The sequence below is a fragment of the Lithobates pipiens genome, unplaced genomic scaffold (genome assembly GCF_037356315.1).
Source record: "Lithobates pipiens isolate NorthernLeopardFrog02 unplaced genomic scaffold, aLitPip1_a1.2 Scaffold_16, whole genome shotgun sequence".
In the NCBI taxonomy this organism is placed as follows: domain Eukaryota; kingdom Metazoa; phylum Chordata; class Amphibia; order Anura; family Ranidae; genus Lithobates; species Lithobates pipiens.
In genome coordinates, this window is record NW_027507748.1 from 482,263,754 (window position 1) to 482,286,859 (window position 23,106).

Consider the following 23,106-nt stretch of genomic DNA (forward strand, 5'->3'; position numbering starts at 1 on the left):
CCTCGGGCCAGCCGGCCCCGAGACTTGAGATGCATGGTTCCGCATCCCAGGCCAGGAGGGCCACGGAGCTGGGTCAGGAGGACCACCAGATCCGAACAGACAGAAACTAAGATATGGAACCCTGAACCACATGGCATCAGTACATTAAATACCACCTCCCAGAATCCACAGCAGGAAACACTCCCACTGGGCTGGTTCTGAGAAAACAATAGCATTCAATACATCCAGCTAGACTGCGTTTCTACTCTTGCCGGCGGTGCAGGCGACACCTGCAGTCAAGAAGAACCCAGCGAAACCCAGCTGGACTGGTACTGAAACCAGAAATTTAGAGAAATAGTCCTGAAACCCAACTGTGGTTTCAAGCAAATTAACTTTTAAAAAAAAAAACATAGCTCCTGCTCTTCAGGAGCCAGCCCTACAAGTATTTTTAACACAGCACCATGCAACACAATCCGCCATCTTGCAACACGCTGTGGCCAACAGAATTGAAGTGTCACTGTGTGACATTTCAATAAAGTTCTTTTTAAAAAAGTACAAATAGGGCACTGGTGTCAGTCAGGGATTGCCTTATGCAATTTAAGATAATCCACAGAATTTATTACACCCCAGCGAGGCTTGTTTCAATTTATAAATCCACGTCAGCAGAATGCTGGAGATGTACACCCTCCACTGCTAACTTTGACCATATATTTTGGCATTGTAGGGCAATGAAAAGGTTTTTGGATGGAGGTCACAAACACTTTATGGGAACTTTTGTTGGTGCAGATTCCCCTCACCATCCCAGTGTGTCTTATGGGGTTGGTGGAGGATTTGGTACCGAAGAGGGCGCAGATAACATTGTTGTCTATTACTTTATTCTAAGCATGGAAATCAATTGCATTCTGGAAGGGTATGGTCAATAAATCAATACCTTTTTATAAAGCAAGCTAGGGCATGTCAGAAGAAATTTGACAAGGTGTGGCAGGGGTGGCTGGCAGATTCATCTACTGCTGGTTGAGGTTCTTTATGAAACATAAGACTACATTAACTTGAAGAAAACCTGGGTAATAAGTAGGTCTGATTGATAAGGTAGGGAGAGATTGGATTATTATTTTCATGATGGCATCAATGGCTAGATGTCTTAATCCTTCTATGTGGGAATGGGTGGGTTGCACAAGGGAGTGGGAGGTGGGATGGATTGATTGTTAGTAGTTTGTGTATATTGTATGATCTGTGACCAGTTGAGCCTGGATATGCCCAATTACCCTTTTGTTTGTAGCTTATTCTTTTTCAAAACCAATAAAAAGAATAAAAAAAATATAAAAAAAATACACACAGCGATGTGCCGCTATGGGTGGATCAGCATTACTGACATCCTACTGCACACCAGTGGCTGTGTTCTAATGCTGCCACTGCCGCTGGTGTGAAACAGCAAGTTATATTTTCACACATTCACTTTATGTACACTTTTCCGTTCTCATCTATAACATTTTTATTTCATAATATTGATACAGATCCATAGGTATCCCTATTGCATTAGGATGTGCACCCAAAAGCTCAAAAGCTCAAACACGTGTGTGTGTGTGTTTGTATATACATACATATATATATATATATATATATATATATATATATATATATATATATATATATATACATACATACATATATATATATGTATATATATACAGTATATATATATATATATATATATATATATATATATATATATCTATATATATATACCTATATATATATATATATATACAGTATATATATATATATATATATATATATATATATATATATATATATATATATATATATATATTTTTTTTTTTTTTTTTTTATGATTTCGTATTTCAAACTTTATCATATCCAGGATGTCTACTAGATTCGTTTGGATGGATTTCAGTGAGTTATTTCTAAGAATTAAAGGCCTACAATATAAAACGCCAAATTTCCATGCAAAATAATGGCACCGCTTTCAGCACCTAAAATCTGAAATAATCATACCGCCAGGGAGGTTAAAGAGCATTTTTTGGCAGTGAAAATCTGTGCTAATATAGTCCAATGCAAGTTTTAGCCATTGATTCTAATGTTGAGATGAAATATATCTTTCTCTGAAATAAATTTTCCTTTGCAACATTGTTGCTTCTACTTAATCTATTTTGTTTTTAAAGTGGTTGCAAACCAACTTTTGCAATCACTTTGGGGCCGATTTACGAAAGCCATGCACCAACAGTAGAGGCGCACGGCGAGGCGCAACAAACATTTTCATATTTATGAAGCGGTGCGCCAGGGAAGAGAGTGCAAATCCCCCATTTACTATAGCGATCTCAGCGCACAGGAGAATGCAATCTATGCGCCACTATGGCGCACAGCAGCTTCAATTCAAAATTAACAGAAGATGGAGGTGCCAATATTATGGGGGTGATGTGGAGAGGTGTTAGGAAGTTTAGTAACAACTGCCCAAGTAACAAATATGCCCAAAATAGAATGAAAAAGTAACTTTTTTAGAGAAAGCCTGCTGTGCCTGCAAGTACATTTAGAACTGAGTGAGATCAATGTAAACACTGCGAATGCGCAAGCAGCTCTTGCGCTCCCTCAAATATGTTTGTTCACTGCATGGCCAAAATCTTAGTAAATGTCAAACAACGCAAATGGGTTCAACGGGTGCACCACTAAACTTGACAGTTTTTTTTTTTTTTTTACACTGGTTCACCTTTATGTATTTTCTTAAGGAGATTTTCACACAGGTCATGTTAGCATATTACATTGCCAACATGTGACATGCACTTTCGCTCCTCTAGCTCCTCCTAAAAGTGCATTTAACCTTTCCCCTCTAATGCACATGATTTCCTTGGGTTAGCTTTTGCTTTTAAACGGGAACTCCACACTCCATTCTCCAATGATCTTGTCTCTCCCTTCTAATGCATATGATTTCTTTGGGCTAGCTCTTGCTTTTAAAGGGGAACTCCACACTCCATTCTCCAATGCTTTTGTTTCCCCCCTCTAACCCCTTGGATTTCCATGGGCTGACTTTTGCTTTTAAAGGGGAACTGTACACTCCACTCAATTCTCAAAAGGCTGTGAGCTGCCTTCACCAATCCAAACCGCATCCTTTTTCTGAGTATACAACAGAGCAAGCTAGGAAAGGGGCGAAAAGAGCAATTACCCAACCCCCTCCTGAACCATACAAGGCCACATGCACTTAACATAGCTGGCTGCCTTTGGGGCATGTTGGGCTCAGCCCAATATCAACCACAAAGCACCTTGTACCCACTAGTTTAAAGGGGCTTTCCACATTCCGTAAAGCCCCCTTTCTGCAGCCCTCCACAACCCCAGCCTAGGGTTGTGTGGAAGAGACTCTTGTCCTCATGAATATGGGAACAAGGTGGTTGACTTTTGGGGTGCCTGAGCCCCTCCTGCCCCCAAGGATCCACCCCCTGGCTTGCTGTGTGCTTAACTAGGGGTTTGTTAGTGTGTAGGAGGGGCACAGTCTTTTTGTAGTTTGGGGTGGGATTTTTCACGTGGGGGTTCTCATTTTAAGCCTTAACATACCCAAATGGCAGTGCACTTATTCGAGGGCAGGCTATTTTTTGTTTTGGGTGAAAATCTTGCAGCTGCAATGTTGATTTTTACGTTTTCTCTAAAGCCATACATCTTTGAAGCAGCACTTTGAATACATGCTACAGATGCATCACTTTACAGGCAGAGTAAGCCCCCACCCCCCCCCCCCCCCCCCCAAGTTACTAGCTTTTAAGCTATTTTGAATTGTTAAAGGCATTTTTCCTTGTTTTTTTTGTTTGGGTTGTTCAAATTGGTGACATTGATATATGTCCCTTAGAGTGGGTTCTGGGCACTCATACACATTTTAAGGCCAATAACTAGAAGATAAGCCCAGCCAAGTGGGGACTAGCAAAATTAACAAGTCAGTTTACATAGACTGCAATGGTATTTGTTGTATAACTTTTGCCCATGTTAGGCTGGACCGGGGGGTGGTTGTCCCATCTGTAATTTTGAAGCATGCTGATGATGTGCTTAATTTTGGACAGGGGGTGTCTTATTTTGTGCTATCTGCATTTGGATTGGTCTGGGCATGCTCAGGGACTTTGATTTTTTTTCAGCTTTTTGTTTGTGAACAGCACTTGGATTCTGGGCATGCTCAGAGAGTGTATTTTTTGGGTTAGTAATTTAATGACATCTTTAACAGGTTCACCCACTTTGAAGTTCTGTCTCTACACTGGGTGAACTTGCATTTTGTGTATTTCATGGGCTATGCATGTGTTTTAAATTGCCTCATTAGCACGCTAATCTATGTTATATAAAGCTTGCAGAGTGTGTGTGTGTTGGAGGGCAGCGAGAGAGGACATTTGGGCATCTTTATAGAGTTTGGAACACACGTATTTTCCCTTTGTATTTTGTTTATTATGTCTTTGCAAAACAGATGTGTTTTAGAGCAAGTTTAATTTGTTTTATTGTATTTTTTTGGGTGGGGGGTATTTTCCCCTGAAATATTTTTGATGTTGTCAATGTGTGTCGTTTTTAGGTTGTTTCACCTTGATTTAATTGTCTGTGCTGCATTATTTTGCAAAATCTTCTTCAAGATGCTGTGACTAATTTATGTTTAAATCCTTAATAGATGTCCGTTTGTGGGCGCAGTCCTTTTAACTCCTGTTAATTTCCTCTGCAAAATTGTCAGACCTCAAAACCATGTTCTGTTAGTGTCTCAAATTAACAGGCATGTGTTTTTTTTTTTTTGCTTTTGTGCTCTTTTCCAAGTCCTGTTTTGTTGACCAATAAAATTTGTAGCAACTTTTTATGTTTTACGTGTTTTGTTCATTTTCATGCAACAGATTTCCCACATTGGCATGGCAAAACAAAAAAGTGTGATTTGTCTAAAAGTTACTTTCCTGGTGCCTTCGTGGTAGCATATGCATGGATTGTGTGTATGCTGCCATGAATAGGCACCATGAAAAGAAAATTACAGAGAGGTAAGTATTACATTTTCCACTTTTCCAATTAACCCCGACAGGACATGTTTTGGGAATTTATCTTGGCTAAAGTAGCTGTCCAAAATACCAAGCCATTGACTGTGATTTAAACACCGGTGCAAGATGAAGGAAAACTTGCACACATGGCCTGTTGGGGTACTTGAGGACAGGGTTTAAAAGCACTGATTTAGAGCACTGAGCTCAAATCAATCCTATTTTAATTGTGGGCATTTGAGTGAAACTAAGTTAGTGCAAGAACCCCTGCTTGCCTTTTTTAGGTTGGGCTTTGTGTCCCTTTTCTGAAAACTGGCTTCACTTACTGTCGCAGCCAAACAGGAGTGAGGGTAAACAGTGAGGGTAAAACCCCACCAATGTCTTTCCATTGGGACACACAGGTCAATATATCTATTGTCCCCATTAGGCAAATTGCACACTAGCACTTTGCTGTGAACACCCCAAATTATTAGGTATTTCAGGGTTTATTAAAGGCAAATCCACTCTTAAATACAGGTGTACTGGCTGTAAATCCGAGGGAAAGCACTGGTGATTTTATCATCCAATCATGTATAAGTAAAGATGTTTTTTTTTTTTCCTTACATGTCCCCTTCAGATCTCCAGCAAAGGCACTTCTAAGTGCACTTGTAGTGCAAAGTGGATTTGCCTTTAGTAGATAAACCCCAAAGTCCAAGATACCTAATAATTTGGGGTGTACAGAGCAAAATGCTAGAGTGCAATTAACCTAATGGGGAAGCTATTTAGAATGACCTGTGTGTCTCCAAGGAAAGACATTGGTAGGGTTTTACCCTTGCTTCCTGTTTTGCTATGTGACAGGAAGTGAATACATTTGAAGGAGAAAGTGGCAAAATTTTGGGGGTGTCTTCTCCCTATCAGGGGTGCCGACGTCCCCAAAAACTGACAAGACTTCTAATCCCTCTGCACTCTATCCCCAAACAAAAATAAGAAAGGATTTAATTTAGTTTAATTGTGCAAAGACACATTCCTAGTTCAACTTTGATGCTTGTCAATGGCCCATTTAGACATTGTTTAATAGAAAACACCAGTTGCCTTTCACTATAAACCTTTGTTAGTCCAGTCCTGGAAATCTGCATCTGCTTTACTATAAATTTCCCTAAAAAATGAGTTCCTGCAGCTAGATGCGCAACTGCTGTGTATGTGAGATGTGCAACTGCTGTGTGCGCACGGAAGTATGTACCCATGGCACATATCTGGTTTCCGGAAACGGTGGCCAGAAAACAGGAATGACATCACGCCCCTACAGGAAGTTGCTTGTAATGATGTTAATTTCTTCCCACCACCATGCCCTGCTCACTGGAAAGGAGGAATTTAGGGACTTTCGGGAAGCCTAGACCTGGTACAGTCAAGTATTTCCATCCCTATGGGACTTTAAATGAAATCATGACCCGGTAAGGCTAATTACTATTTTGCTATCATGTGCTCCATATGAAGTCCCAATTTCCTTGTTCCCCTTTTTTCCCTGCTCACTGTTCTCTGAGGAAGTTATGATCCTTATTTTCAAATTAGGAATTTTTTTTTTTTTTTTTAACATGTGATGGTGTTTGTGTGGGTTCCTAACAGACATTCATACATAATAGGGCCAATTTAGACAGAATCTGATTTCCCTACTAGCATGTTTTTAGAGTGTGAGAGCAAACCGGAATACTGGGAAACCCACACAAGCACAGGGGGAACATGCAAACTACAGGAAGATGGTGTCGCATGTGGGATTCAAACCAGTGACCCTTTTTTCTGCTAGGTGAAATTGCTAACCACTACACCACTGTGCTGCACAAATATATATCTATAGATGTAGGTTCTTGTGTCCACCAGCAGAGAGAAGTTGGGTAGATGCCACACTCCCAATTCTGGAGGCATAATAATGGTCTAACACAGGGGTCTTCAAACTATGGCCCTCCAGTTGTTCAGGAACTACAATTCCCATCATGCCTAGTCATGTCTGTGAAGGCCTCATGGGATGTGTAGTTCCACAACAGCTGGAGAACTGTAGTTTGAAGATCCCGATCACTCTAGCATGTCTTGAAAAAAGGTGGTTTCTCATGTGCCTTGTATAATGTCCAAGAAATATCATTAGGAAAATACAAGGTGGCCATGGCACATCTACATTCCAAATTTGGCACTTAAGATGGTCATGCACTATGCAATCTGATTGGCCAATCTCTGTACAACTCAATATTTTGGCAAAATAGGTAAAGGGAAGACGCACTTGAACAATTAATTCAAATTATAGGAAATCAAACAGGCTTTTGCACTAAATCTCATCTTTTTAAGTTACCCTAGCGCCAGTTGCAGTTTACATATTTAGTATCATTTTGCACTTCAAAGTGTGCCAGTTCACACGTTTGGTTAATGACTTTTCCAGCGTGCTAATTAAGGTATGAACTGGCGCAACACATTCTTAGTAAATTAGTCCCATAGTGCCAAAAAAAGATGAGAAGATGAGTTTCTCTCAAGTACATCAAAAAAAAAAAAAAAAAACTGAGATAAGCTCAATATCAGTTTTCCCCTCACTTCCTGTCAACATCAGTAAATTTTCCTCACACTTTCTGTAGAGACAGGAAGAAATTATAAATATCTCCAGTCGGGTCACAGACAGTACCAAAAACTTTTTTCCTAGTAAAACAGAGAAGGATTAGAACCATTGTCAACTTAAGAATATACTCTGTATTTTTTTCCCTGCTCTTATAAGTGGTTTTAGGGAAAGAAAGTGAGCTACAATTTCCCCAGCTGGGTCAGGGACAGCAATAAAAACTTGACAGAAGTATTTATTTTCCAAGCCTATCCAAAGCTAAATGAACAAACTCTTCAAGATTCTGGACCCAAAAGAAGACAGGGGAAGAGGAAGACATTGGCAATAGAGTTGTAAAAGAAGGTGTAGATGTTGCCAAGCTGGAGGAGAGCATTTTATAAGATGCCATTCTATGTATACTTGCATTTTATAGGAATAGCTCCAGTGTGGAGCTATATTTTTTAATATGCCCCAAGATTAGTTGGTATTTGCACCCACTTAAAAATGAACTCCAAGCATGAAAACTTTATTTAAATATATTCATCGATAGTCACAAATTATATAAATCCACTTTCCACCATAGCCTTTTAAAGCCCAGTTATAGCCTTGTAATAGTAGCAGTGACATCATTACTGTGCTGTACATAGCTTGTGCTGAAAGCAGAGTTGTGGGAGGGACCCAGGAGTAGGGATGAGCCGAACACCCCCTGGTTCGGTTCCTACCAGAACCTTCGAACGGACCTAAAATTCGTACGAACTTTAGAACCCTATTAAAGTCTATGGGACTTGAACGTTCAAAATAAAAAGTGCTAATTTTAAAGGCTAATATGCAAGCTATGCAACAGACAACACCAGCAATAAGGGGTATCTTCAGGTGTATACTGTGCTGGAGGCACACAACACCCACTTTAACTCCTGCAGATACCTGTATTAGAGAACACCAGCAATAAAGGGTAGATACAGGTGTATACTGCGCTGTGCTGGAGGCACACCCCACCCACTAACTCCTGTAGATGCCTGTATTAGAGAACACCAGCAATAAAGGGTAGATACATGTGTATACTGCGCTGGAGGCACACAACACCCACTAACTCCTGCAGATGGCTGTATTAGAGAACAACAGCAATAAAGGTTAGATACAGGTGTATACTGAGCTGGAGGCACACAACTCCTGCTAACTCCTGCAGATGGCTGAGAAAAGAACACATTGTCCCTGCCTATCTAGCTCTTTCCCTGCACGCCAACACACTACAAAAGGCCGCCTCATTGGCGGCCTTATATAGTGTGGGGCGTGTACTAAACCCCCTGAGCTATAATTGGCCACAGGTATCCTGCCTGTGGCCAATTATGGCTCTCCTCGCTGCCGGCGCTGTGATTGGCTAAGCATGCGGGGTCACAGTTCATGCTTGGCCAATCATGAGCCAGCAATGCACTACGATGGTGTAGTGCATTGTGGACCGTTCGTGCCACACGAATTTGGTGCGAACGGTCCACAAAGTTCTGAATTCGCCGACCAGGCGAACGCCCGATGTTCGAGTCGACCATTGTGTTCGAATCGAACACTGAGCTCATCCCTACCCAGGAGGCTCTACCCACTACAAGCTTGCCGAAGAAAATTACAGGAGTGGGGGGAGACAATACCAGTCACCCTGCACCAGGAGAAAGAGCAGCAGTGGTAGGTCTTTATTACAGGAAGCTACTACACAGTGACAAAGTTTCATCCTGGATGCCTGCGCAGATCTGGAAGAAATAAACACTGCACACCAACATTCAGGTAAGAATACACATGGCTCTTGTATTTAAACAATATTTGCCTTTTCCGATGTTCAGCTTTAACCACTTGCCGGTGGACGTCACATGACGGTGCCCCAGAACGCCCACTGTCGGGACATGCAGCGAGGCGGTCCTGGCCGTGTCATGTTGCTAGAACACGGCGCGACCCCAATCTCTGTAAAGTGCCACAGCTGCAGCTCTTTAACCATGTGATCGGCTGTGTCCAATCCCAGCCAGTCACATGTAAATACGGAAGTGCCATGAATCGTCTCTCCTCACCTCAAACTGATAGAGTGTGTGGAGAGGAGTGCCAATCAGCAACATCTCCTTGCAGGGGCGACCTAGGCAGGTAATCAAATCAGGACACTGATCATCAGTGCCCTGATTACAGGAAAGCCCCATCAGTGGCCATCAGTGCCACCAATCAGTGCCCATAAGTGCCACCAATCAATGCCTATAAGTGATGCCAGTCAGTTCAGCCTTTCAGTGCCCATCAGTTCCTGTTCATCAGTGCTGCCCATCAATGCCTCTGATCAGTGCCCATCAGTACCACCCATCAGTGCTGCCCATCAGTGCCCATCGGTACTGCCCATCAGTGCCTCCCATCAGTACCGCCCAGCAGTGCCCATCAGTGCTGCCTATCAGTGCTGCCTATCCGTGCTGCCTATCCGTGATGCCCATCAGTGCCTCCCATCAGTGCCCATCAGAGCTGCCTATCAGTGCCTCCCATCAGTACCGCCCATCAGTGCTGCCCATCAGCGCCTCCCATCAGTGCTGTTCATCAGTGCTGCCTATACATGCCACCTATCAGTGCCCACCACTGCTGCCTATCAATGCCCACCAGTGCCGCTATCAGTGCTCATCAGTGCAGCATATCAGTGCTACATATCAGTGCCCAAAAATTCTGCCTCATCAGTGCCTATTAGTGCCGCCTCATCAGTGCCCATCAGTGCAGCCTATCAGTGCCCGTCAGTGTTGCCTATCCATGCTGCCTATCAGTGCTCACCACTGCTGCCTATCAGTGCCCACCAGTGCCGCCTATCAGTGCTCATCAGTGCTGCATATCAGTGCTACATATCAGTGCCCATAAGTGTCACCTCATCAGTGCCCATTAGTGCCGCCTCGTCAGTGCCCATCAGTGCTGCCTATCAGTGCCCACCAGTGCTGCCTATCAGTGCTCATCAGTGTCGCATATCAGTGCTACAGATCAGTGCCCATAAGTGCCGCCTCATCAGTGCCTATTAGTGCCGCCTCATCAGTGCCCATCAGTGCAGTCTCTCAGTGCCCATAAATGCAGCCTCATCAGCACAAATCAGTGAAGGAAAAAAATACTTATTTACAAAATTTACTGACATAAACTAAAAAAAAAAGGTTTCTTTCAAAAGTTTCTGCCTTTTTTCTTTTTTCAATAAAAAAAAATCCCAGCAGTGATTAAATACCACCAAAAAAAAAATGCTATATTTATGTCATTCAAAGTGCGACAACGCTGAAAGCTGAACAATTGCCTGGGCAGGAAGGGGGTGAAAGTGCCCTGTTTTGAGGTGGTTAAACTTAATTCAAATAACACTTTAGTACCATTTTAGGGCTCCTGTGGTACAAATGAATCTGCAGAGCTAATGTAGACTCATATGAGAGCAAAGATTTCTGCATTGTTGCATGAGAGAAATACTATGGTAGTGTGTCGGGCTCTCCACACTCAACAAGAAACCAAATTCATCAAGTCTCATTTCCATAGTTCACTATGGTAATTCAGTCTATTAATTTAACAATGTACATTAGCAGAAGGTAAATGAAAAAAGCAGTGTCAAATTTTACTGAATTCTGAATTTTAAAATGAGCCATCATAATAATATTTTACAGTACTGCTCATGATCAAATAAATAATTGATGCTTTAAAATCTAATATATATTATCATTCTTAAGGGCAAGACTGGAGGCAGGCTTACTGATGTTTGAAACATTTTATTAATCATTTTAGAACTTGTGGTTTAACTGTTCAAAATCTATTAAAACCTAAAAGGACCACTAAGATGCAAATATTATTTTCTACATGGGTAGTATTCCTTAAGATCAATGAAGTCAGTTGTCACAAATCGTTAACAAATTAACAGTAATGACTTGACATATTTCTCAAGGATTGCAATAGTAATCATGGAGATTGGCATTTATGGGTTTTTTTGCACATGCACACACACATAGAACTCAGCAAGGGTTTCCCATACGTTTTAATTAACCTGAAATAGGTGGAGCTTACATACAATTACAGTGCAGATGTATAGCAATGGATGAACAATTTAAGGAAGAGCTAAATTTTGCTTGGTTCTCTCTTTTATTTTTGTGAAACAAAATAAAGAGTCATCATTGAGAAGGCACGAGAGTCCTCTATAATTTGTCCAGGTATATTCTAAACTTCCTTAAATATTCCCTGCTAATTATTGTCAGTTTTAAAATTGACAAATAATATAGATTTTACATCAGGAAATAAACTTGTCAAAATATCTCCAAGCCTAATGGGGTGGTTTAAAAAAAATCTGGAAATTTCACCAAAAATTATTCTGTGTCATTGACCGGAGTCACCACTGCATTTTGTTTTACTTAAAGTGGTTGTATGGTAAATTTTTTAACTTTTACCCACAGGAAAGCCTATAATAAGGCTTACCTGTAGGTAAAAAAAAATATCTCCTAAACCTGTACGGTTTAGGAGATATTCCCCTCGGTATGCGCCGCTGCATGCGCACAAGGGGGTTCTCGCCGTGAAAATCCGGCAGCGCTCGTCCGGCCGGACTGAAATCTCCCGCGCGCATGCGCGGGAGTGTCGATATCGCGGCTCCGGCCACTCACAGCGCCGGAGCCGCGATACCCGGAAGAGACGCCGAGGGAGCATGTCAGCTCCCTCGGCGTGGATACTAGCTCATTATGCCTTTTGCTTTGCAGGTTTAAAAAAAAAATAATAATTTGCGGGTTTACTACCACTTTAAGCTGGGTATACACACTTCGTGTTTTTTCATTTGGCTCTAGGGCTAAATGAAAAAGAATGAACAGATTCCTCTATCCACATAAGCAAGGTGGAAAGAGGAATTCTCCCCGTTGTGCTATTGTATTCTGACAGCAGGACTCCTCCACTGTCAGAATACACTGGTTAGCGCTGAAGGCTTTTGTTTGCTGTGGCTGATTGAATGAAACTTTTCCAACAGTCCCGTTTGACAGAAGTTGATCTACTGGGAGAGCCATACACACAGATCGTAATTCATCTGGTCCCTGCTGAACCTGCTGATTTTCAGTCCGCATGTACCCACCTTAAGAATGGGGTAGACAGAATGTGGAGCAGCTGTGCACGGCTTTAGCTTTCATTTTCAAAGCTTAACTGAACAAGCTGGTGATAGAAGCTGGTTGGTTACCACACAGCTGCTCCAGATTCTCTCTGCTCCAGGTTTAGTCAATTCCGCCATTGCATTTTACATTCTATTGTTAACAAAAATGTTAAAAATTCAAAATGAATTGACTAGAATCTCTATGGTGAAGTTGCTCATAGTGTCCAGCACTGCTACATCAATACCAGCCTACTCCTCACCTTCATGGAGATACCAATGGGTGTCCTAGAAAAAAAAGGCATGCACTCTATGTGATTTTAACAAGCACCAGGCTCTTTTACATCCCCTGTGGCCAAGAGTTGGTGTGCCAATTAAATACAAGTCGCCTGCTCACATAAAAGTATTCCTGCTCTTTTGAACTGGTAAAAGGATTCTATGATTTGAAAATAAATGTTAATAAATTAAATTTGAAACAATTTTGCACCCCACATCTACCATTTCAGTGTTCAAGTTGGTATTGATTGGTATACCAATAATATTCTATATTCGCCATTCCATGCTGTAAATTACCCTACTAGGGTTGATGTGGGGGAGCATCACTTCCCCTATTTTTTGAGGGTTGCCTGTTTATGTCAAAAGGCTGTCAGTCAGTCAAGATTGTCTGCTCTATAGAAAGTAATGGGTAGATGAGCTGTGATTTTAGCACCTGTTATGAATTTTGAAGATGAATAATTCTAGATTTAGCTACATTCAAATTGCTTTTCCTGTAAAAGTCCAGCTTGACCACTCCTTATTCCTTACTTATTAGGCAGTATAGTGGAGGAGGGCAGTACCAAGGTTGTGTCCTTGGATATGTCTTCTCTCAGCAGCTCCGGGTGGAACTTGTTTTTGGTGATGATGGCAATGATGACGGTGGCTCATTTATTCTTGTGGTATAAGGAATGAGTGTCAGAAAGTCTCAGTTTATTCACTTGCCAGCCAGGCCAATTCTGACAATTCTCTCCTACATGTAAAAATCTACTTTTTAGGCCTCCAAGGCAGCCGATCAGACACAAACCGATGAGCGATCAGGGAAACAGAGAGGTGGAATCGGACATACTTGCTGCTTCCTGTTTCCGGGTTCACAGAGAGGGAGGAACAATGTCAGTTCCTCTCTCTCTGTTCTGTGCAACCATCGCCACTGGTTGCATCATCGCTCCCGGGGTCCAGGATTTGACAGCAGAGCCCAGGAAAGGAGATTGTGGGAGGGGGGTGGGACCCTCTTTCGCCACCTGCAGAAGTGATCAAGTGGCACTTCAGCATCTCAAATCACTGGCTGAAATTTTTCATACTGAGATGATGCCTGCGGATGAAGGCATTATCCCTGTATAACCACTGAAAACCAAGGATGCCCATGGATGTCCAACAGTGGGCAAGTGGTTATTCAGGCATTTATGAATATCAGCCTCTTCCTTTTTGCAAGCATCAGTCTGGGGTGCTTTTTTTTTTATAATGGAGCCAGTCCAGGATAAATTGTCTTTGCAATAGGCTCTTATGTCGCGTACACACGATCAGAATTTCGGCCCGCAAAAGACCGATGAGAGTTTTTCCTTGGAAATGTGACCGTGTGTATGCTCCATCGGTCTTTTGCTGGCAGAATTCCAGCCAGCAAAAGATTGAGAGCATACTCTCAATTTTTTGGTCAGGAAAAGTTCCTATCCGAAAATGTGATCTTCTTGGCAATTCTGACGTGTAAAATTCCTACGCATTGCTTCGAACCAATTTGACGCATGCTCGGAAGCATTGAACTTAATTTTCTCAGCTTGTCCTAGTGTTGTACGTCACCACGTTCTTGATGGTCGTAATTTCAGTAATCTTTTGCGTGGCCGTGTGTATGCAAGGCAAACTTGAGAGGAATTCAGTCGGAAAAGCCGCCATATCTTATTCCGACAAGAAATCCGATCCTGTGTACAAGGCATAAGAGTTTGATAGAAGAGTATCCATATGGAAAATTTATTAACTATTCATTTTATAATTTTCTATTTATTTAATTGTAGAATAATTAATTTAATTATTCATCAAACATATTGTATTTTGTTTCCATCAGGACTGCATATTTGTACATACAGTATATAAAAAACATTTGTACATCCAATAAGCAAATTATTTTTGGTGCAGTCCATGCAATTTACATGAGTACATACAGGGATGGACTGACAACTCATGGGGCCCCCTGGGCAATAGGAGATTATGGGGCCCCCAGGCAATCTGAGATTATGGGGCCACACAGTAGACATAAACATACACACAGTATACAATCATACAGTATACAATCACACAGTATACACAGACATGTTTCTATTGGCTGGGAAGGTACTGGAGAGGTGGGGAAGCTATAATCTCAGGATTTTTAGACCAAAAGGATGTCGGTAAGGGACATTTCAGAGACAGATTAAAAAAAAAAACACACAAATTTTTACATACTGTCACTGGTTTTACTGAGGCTGGCAACGCTGATGGGGCCCCCTGGTGGCTTGAGGCCCTCGGGCGGTGCCAATGGTCAGTCCGTCCCTGAGTACATATAAATATACATTGGGGCTGATTTACTGAAACTGGAGAGTGCAAAATCTGGTGCAGCTCTGCATAGAAACCAATTAGCTTCCGTGTTTTATTGTGAAAGCCAAATTGAACAAGCTGAAGTTAGAAGCTGATTGGCTACCATGCACAGCTACACCAGATTCTGAGTGCTCCAGTTTTATTAAATCTCCCCCATTGTCGGTTAAAAAGAATTAGAGTACATGTGTATCTGTAATGTTGGTGCAAGCACTGTATGGCCAACATAGTTACTGTACCAAAGCATAAGAGTGTATGTACTCCAAAAGCCTGGTAACAACGATACTATTGTAATGATCTACAAATGCCAACTCAAACATCTCCAAATATTATCAAATAATTTACCAATCAACCAGGCAAACTAATGCCTGTTGACAGGAGACAAAAATCTCGAAAACATTCTTCTTGTGTGATTAAAATCTTTACCCCTATAGATACTCTAATTTCTATTTCCGCCATTTACAAAAAGGTTTTTGATGGAATCTCAGAGTTATTTACTGTCTGCGCTTGTTAACAATGCATATTTTAGTACTGTTGTATTTCAACACATGAATATAATAAGCACCTAAGCCATTAGAATTCTACGTGATGAGTTATATAATCAATGTCAGTTTAGACAAGCTTTTCTTGTTTACTAGCAGTTTACACAAAGATTGTACTGTTAAGCATAATAAACACTCAAACACATGCTAGCCCTGAATACAATATAGGAAGGTGCTCTCTAATAGGTTCATGGTGCTAGTGCCTGGCAACTTTTGACAGCTGAATGTGATGGAGAATTGGTGGTTGACGGCTGCACAAAGGAAAATGTCAGCTACCAAGTTAGAGTATGGAAACACTTCTACAGCACAAACAAAGCAATAAAAACACAGTGTGGATCTATAAATACAGCTTGTTGATAAGTCTATTGAGCCAGTGAGTCAGCTTTTCAGCCAGATACAATGATTAGCTGAAGATTGTTATCAAACTGTAACCGCTACTCAGGCTGTGATTCCTCGTAAATTGCCGTCTGATTAGAGTTTAAGATCTTATTTAATGGTCCTAATGATTTGTATGTATTTGTGTCTACAAATGCCAGCGAGTGGAAAACAGTAGTATTTTGTCTCATTATTCTCATTCGCTAATTTCTAAAAGCATCCCACACAGCTGGCAGAACGCATACAACTATTACGGAATATTATCTTATCATGGTTAATTACCCACAAGTGGTTTGAACCAGTGACCATAAAATTGTATGTTTTTTCTTTATAGAGAATTAAAAGGCTAACCAACCCAAAACTGATATTTCAGTAGAGGCTTGTACCAGGTAAGGCAAGTGTTAAGCAAGTAAAACAAAACGCTTTGGGTCATAGACATGTTTGATTCAATATTGCTGCAATCTGGTTTCGGGTTCGGGGCCTAATTTGTGGCATGTTATATGACGAGCATGCAGGTAGTTGTGTTTTGGTATGTGACACTGAGTGGAGTGTTATATTTCAATGTATACCCAACAGGAAGTACCATCATGGGTCAAATGACCCCATAGGGGACACATGGGAAGCACAGCTTTGATGCACGTTCTTCATATATTGAAAGTAAGATGACCCCAGTCCTAAGTAGTTCAATTAAGCACAGGTCCTAGCTGCCCTCTAAAATCTCTAGTGACGTGTCAGCAGTTCCCAGCAGTCCCCTTTAGCATACCCAAGCCTTCAGTGGTTTCTCATCACATGTCAACAAGTCTCTTGAAATGTACCAGATGTCCACAGTGGTCTCCTGTAGCAGATCAACTGTCTTCCACAGTCTCTTGTAACATGCCTACAATGCTCAGCATTCTCTTGTTGCAAGTAAGTCACCCTGAGAATGTTGTGACTCCAATGCACTATTTCCAAGCACATGTTCCCATAAAAGGAACTGTATCTAAATGTGGGTGCTGAAGTGACCACTGTTTGGAACCGTGAACAATCAGAGCAAGAGATGGCACCAGCACACCATGGGTCTCCAGAATTGGGTCCAAAGCTTTATTCAACGATCACATCATTACAGCAAACAGCAACTTTTCACAGCCACTTGTGACACATGCCTGATGAAGCATTCTTGCGTGGCTCCAAAATGTTACTGTTTGCTGTAACGCTGTGATCGCTGAATAAAGCTTTGGACTCAATTTTGAAGACCCATGGCATACTGGTGACATCTCTCACTCTGAGAATGTTGTGGTCACGTAAGTTTGTAGCGCTGCTGAAAGCTATTTGATAAAAGTTTCCTCTGCCAGTGTTCAGAGTATGGGAGCAGGCATCTGTTCACTGATCCAGAAGTATAGATATACCAAGTTGAGACAGCGCTCAAACCAACCTGGTTCTCTAGGAATGTATGTAACAATGTGTGGCCTCAGCCAGCGCTGCTTTGACCATGCACCCTGAAGCGTTTCATCACACCCACGAAGCTTGGTGGTGGGTGGGGCCAAACGCATCAGGGGGTGTGGCTGGAGCAGTGCTGGCTGAGGCCACACATTGTTACATACATTCCTAGAGAACCAGGTTGGTTTGAGTGTTGTCTCAACTTGGTATATCTACCCTGAGAATGTTGTAACTTGTCAGCAGTTCTCAGAAATCCCTTGTAATATGTCATCATTTTTTAGCAATCTCTTGTAACACAGCAGTTCACAAATGACTATTGTAATGTGGCAACACTCGTTATCATTCTCTTGTGATGTGGTATCAGTTTTGAGTAGTCTTTTGTAACATTCCAGTAAATTGTAGCAGTTGTTTGTAACATATAAACCATTTCATAACATGGTTACGGAGGTAAAATAAGACTTCAGGTAGGCTTTCAGCTATCAACTTGGAGTGTTAGGTAAGGTTGAGGGTACAAAAAAGATTAAAAAGGGGATTAAAGTGGTAGTAAATCTCAGACATGAAAAATTAACAAAGCACATCCCATTATACTGTATACTAGCCTCAGTTCAAAGCATCAAATGGGCATTCTCTCTTGATCTTTCCTTTCTTTGCTATCTGCAGTAGTCACTGAAAAGACTCTAAGCCTGCAGAGAGATGCCCCCCTTCAGGATACAGCAGATGACTCCTAGCCTCAGTTGTGTATGTTTTTCTATAAGTTTGTTAGAGATGGGTGTGTTCCTTACCTCCCCTCAACTATCAGAAATCATCCTACAGGCAAGATGTGCTGGAGGAATTAAAAACTTGGCTGGTTATTAAGGGGCTCATCATCTTTACTAGATGTGTGAGAAGGAGGAAACGGTATAACCTTCATTTTTATTTACAGTCACCATGTACTATATGGAATTGGCCACAAGGCACATAAAACCCATTTTTTTCTGCATGCCAATATTTTGTTGGTTAACTGGACACAAGTACAGCTGAAAGGCAAAAAAAGTATATTTTTAGTTACTATATATAGCAGCATATATTCTTGTCTCTTACACAGTCTCAGTAGTTGAGTAAAGGAGAAGGATAACAAATGTTTCTGGTTCTCCATCATCTCTGTGCATATCCAGTGTCAATATTCCTGATCCTCAGAGAAATAAAACTGGCCAAAAATACAGCAAAAAATTTAAAAAAGGGTGCTGCTTTGGCAGAAAAAAAGATATATACCCCATTCTAATTTCAACTGAACCCTTTTTTTGGGGCTCTTAGAGGCCGAAAAATTCAGCAACATATTACGTGATTAAATAAGTGGAGGGGCGGATAATGTCACAATCTTCCCTCATCCAATCACAGAACAGTTTACATTCTAATAAAAAATACAGAACATTTTGTGAATGGATGAGGTGGAATGCTAAACACCCACTATCCTTCCCTGTATGCACTGTATGAGAGCCGAAACTAAGATTCGGTGTTGGAAGTTTGTCGCTTACTCTGTTAACGAGATGGATAAAACCAAGAGTTGTACATAATACAACAGTATCCCACACCTGGGACACACATCCATAGAGGTGACTTATTTTTACAAAGAAAATATGTAAAAATTGTTCTTTTCCTGGAGTTCAGGTTTAAGTATGTATTTATAAATGCAGAGCTGCAACTATTTGTCATGGATGTTCCTCCTCCACTTTAAAATGGTGCAGGAACAGTGGCTATTTATCACAGTGGTTTTAACAAACAGCGTCCGGACTCGTGCGCCCCCCACCCCAAGCACTACCCCCCCCCCCCCCTTTTTCACCAGTGCTGGCTTCTGATCTTTCTATAGCTACATGAAGAATTTGGATCTGGTCTCCACTTGAGGGAGTGTAAAAAATGTGAACCTCATTAATCCCGAGACCTAAGGATACTTCATAGCTACTACCCATCCCCCTTTCCTCTTATTCCCAGATCCTCTAAACTCTCATTTTCTGCACTGTCCCAAAACAGCCCCACGTGGGGTACCCTACCATTAGACAGCATCTATTGGAATAAAACTTAAATTACCCTTAAGCCACGCCATATCATCGAAAATTTGTGTCACTTTGCATACCGTGACCCTCCAATCCTTATTAATGTACCTATTACATTTATGCTTTGATAATGTGGGCTGCATCCCAGTCACTGTACCGTTTTGTTAAGAGCCCTTTCACACTGCCAACGCCCGGGCGTCAGCGGTAAAGCTTTTATTCGGCACTGTTCGGTTGCTAGTTGGGCGCTTTTAACCCCTGCTAGTGGCCGAATAAAGGGTTAAAAGCACCCGCACCACGTCGCTTGATTTCAATGGCCAGGGGGGCTTTAGGAGCGGTGTATTCACCGCTCCTAAAGCACTGCAAAGAAGCTGCTTGCAGGACTTTTTTTTACATCCTGTCAGAGCAGCGCCCCAGTGTGAAAGCCCTCAGGCTTTCACACTGGGATTGTAGATGAGGTTTTTTTCAGGCGCTTTTTTTAGTCTGAAAAACATCTGTAGTGTGAAAGGGGTCTAATACTTTATCCTACCCCCTGTTCCTAGGGGATAACTCACATTTATCTCATTACTATGTAAACTTTGTTCCTTTCCTCAATAACATTTTTGAACCAGGAAGATGGAGGGTCTATTAAAGCATGTTTTTTTTTAACACCAGCCTTGGGACATACACACTGCACTCTGTAAACAGTGCTGTATCATGCTATATGGTCCATTAAAGTCCTGACCCCTTCACTAAGTTTATACCCTTGTGTATACATCTGTCAGATATACACATACAGGGTATATCAGATCTAAGGATCTCTTTTATTGTTTTGTTAGCCCAGTGTGGTGTCCCTATAGACCTGGATACAAGCCCATCAGCACCTACCCAGTACTGTCCTTAGGAAGCTATTATTTAGTGAAACGCGTCGAGCAAGTGTGAAGGCGTTGTTGGATCAGACCTTCTTTATTAGACAGTTGCAAATCTATGAGTATTAACCTTTACACATAAGATCCAACCTCTGTACTTGTATTATTGGGTATTTGCTGACCGTGTCCATATAGGGTGTTGCTTGTGTGTTTTCTAAGTATTTTTATCTATTTGTAATAAAATATATATCTTTTTAATCAAGGTTTCCTCTCATTTTGTGCCCACAAAGTCTGCCTGTTTTTTGAGTTTTCTCAATCCTTATCTTCTTGTCACCTTCATTACTGCTCTGCACATTCTTGTCACCTGCATTACCATTCTGCACATTATTGTCACCTGCATTACCACTCTGCACATTCCTGTCACCTTCCTTACTGCTCCGTACTTTCTTTTTACTACCATGCTTGCTCTGTACAGTATGTGATAAAAATCACACAAAAAAGCTTTACAGCAACTGTGCACAGGGATGTACAGTACTGTACAGTATGTGCTAAAAATCACACCAAAAGCTACTCAACACTGTAAGTGTCTTCACAGTACATTTTCAGTGTCTCTCTCTGGGACCGCGCTCTCACCTACAGGAAGTCGCGACCTAAGAGTAGGGAAGATGATCGTGTTTATGAACCAAATCGGACTTTGCATACCAAAGCACATTTTTGTGAACCCTTCTGTTCGCAAACTAAATTGTTCATGAACAGAAGCTTTTGTGACCGAGGTATCACTGTACATTCACTGTACATGTTATACTCCTGGCCCCTACACTGCATAATGGAAATTACAGATCTGTAGCTTAGATATTTTGTGTGTTTAAACAGCCCGTCAGATTAAAAGGAAATAAATACAATTAAAATTATTGATCAAAGTAATTAACTAGGTAAAAAAAATATAGCTTTCATGCACCTGTTTAATACAATTTTAATTTAAATTAAGCCAAAAAAAAATATTTAATTTATTCTTCAGGGTGTTTTTGATGATTTGGTGTCAAATTTATGCACTGAATAAATTACACTGTAAAACTGTAACATAATTCCACAAATAATACCTTCTAAATAATCTAACTGCATTTAGTGGTCATTGTAAAGGAAATACACCACCAAGAAAAGTGTGCATGCTGCAGATGACAAGAGATGATAAAATGTTTTTCCATAATATGTCAATACATAATTATTGTTGCAATGCAAAACAAAATTCACTCAGGTTGTGGTCATTTGAATGAATACAGTGTCCAGGCAAAGATCAGTTGGTAGAGACATAACAGATATTGTACAATGTACTTTTATATAGTGGTATTCAGTATGTTGTACATTACAATCCTGACCCCTGCACTGTAAACCATATGTTGCACATTATATTCTTGAGTCCTGACCACTACACTGTATGCCATATTGCACATTATACTCCTGACCACCACACTGTATGCCACATTGTACATTATACTCCTGACCACTATACAGTATGCTATATTGCACATTATACTCCTGACCACTACACTGTATGCCACATTGTACATTATACAATGCCTGAGTGCTTTCACACTGGGGCGTTGTACTTGTAGGATGGAAAAAAAAGCCCTGCAAGCAGAATCTTTGGGGTGTTGTAGGAACAGTAAATACATCGCTCATAGAACGCCCCTGTAATTGAAATCAATGGCCAGTGCTGCTGAAGTGCCCACAAAGCATTTCAGCAGCGGCGCTTTGCGGGCATTTTTAACCCTTTTAGCTAGTAGACAAAAAGCGCCGCTAAAACAACGGTAAAGTGCCGCTAAAAATAGCGCTGAAAAGCACCGCTAAAATTATGGTAAAGCACAGCTTAAAAAAAGCGACGACGGCCCCTGCCTCAGTGTGAAAGTGCCATAAATGTCTATCAATACATCATTACATGCTATTTCATTGCTAAATTAGAGGCAGTTGGGAAGAGAAAAAGTATACTGGCCTTGATGAACATCTGACAATACTGCAACATACAAGAAAAGAAATGGCATATAATGAAGCAGAAAATATTGCTTTTTTATGTAAAGGTAATGATGTGGATTGCTTACCTGTTGCTAATAGAAGGTCAATGTGCAGCCTTGAAAAAGTAGGAATCTATTATTCATAAAACCTATTTAACATAACATATGTTTGATTTTATCCATATCAAATTACAAAATAAATGAACAGAAATTCATTAAAAGAAACAATAGCTAAAGAGTATTTTGTAGGGGAATATATCACTCATAACAGACAGACACAGACACACAAAAGGTCAATAATATATAAAGTAATACGTCTGTCAGTGTGCGGATTAATGTTACAGTGCTAAATCACATTTACTTTGGGCAAAGCACACTATTGCCTACAGTGCCCAAACCCAGAACCGTGTCCAGAGCGCTGACTCTACCGTGTCTTTATGTTTGTTTTTGTTTTTTACGTTTTCAGAGATTTAAATAAAAGCCATTGAAAACCCTTATTTTCCACTATTGATTACATGACATAGGCAAAATTGATTTAAAGGGACTCTGTCATCATAATTTTTACCTGAAGGAAATGACACAATATTTTCAGCTGGATGAAAACTGAATTTGCCAAAAACTGGGCTGCACATCTTACAACTAATATGCAGCACAATGGCCACTATCAGCAGAGGTTATTAGCCCCACCTCCAC